This window comes from Bison bison, unplaced genomic scaffold (genome assembly GCF_000754665.1).
Source record: "Bison bison bison isolate TAMUID 2011002044 unplaced genomic scaffold, Bison_UMD1.0 scf7180017864178, whole genome shotgun sequence".
NCBI lineage: Eukaryota > Metazoa > Chordata > Mammalia > Artiodactyla > Bovidae > Bison > Bison bison.
Window position 1 is genome coordinate 2,306,370 of NW_011494750.1, and position 207 is coordinate 2,306,576.

Sequence of the window (207 nt, forward strand, 5' to 3'; positions counted from 1 at the left end):
CCAAGCTGGGAGGAAGGTGCCCGCCCCCTCCTGCCCCGGGCACCCCCTCGGGCATCTCTTTAGCACCTCTGACCCTGGCGCCCCAAGCCCCCCTGGCAGGGCAGGCTCTCCCTGCAGCCTGAGAGTTGGAGTAAGCAGGGATAAAGCTGGGCACATGGGCGGCAGGAAGGCTGGAGTGGATGCCCCGCCCTGCGCCCTCCCCTGCCC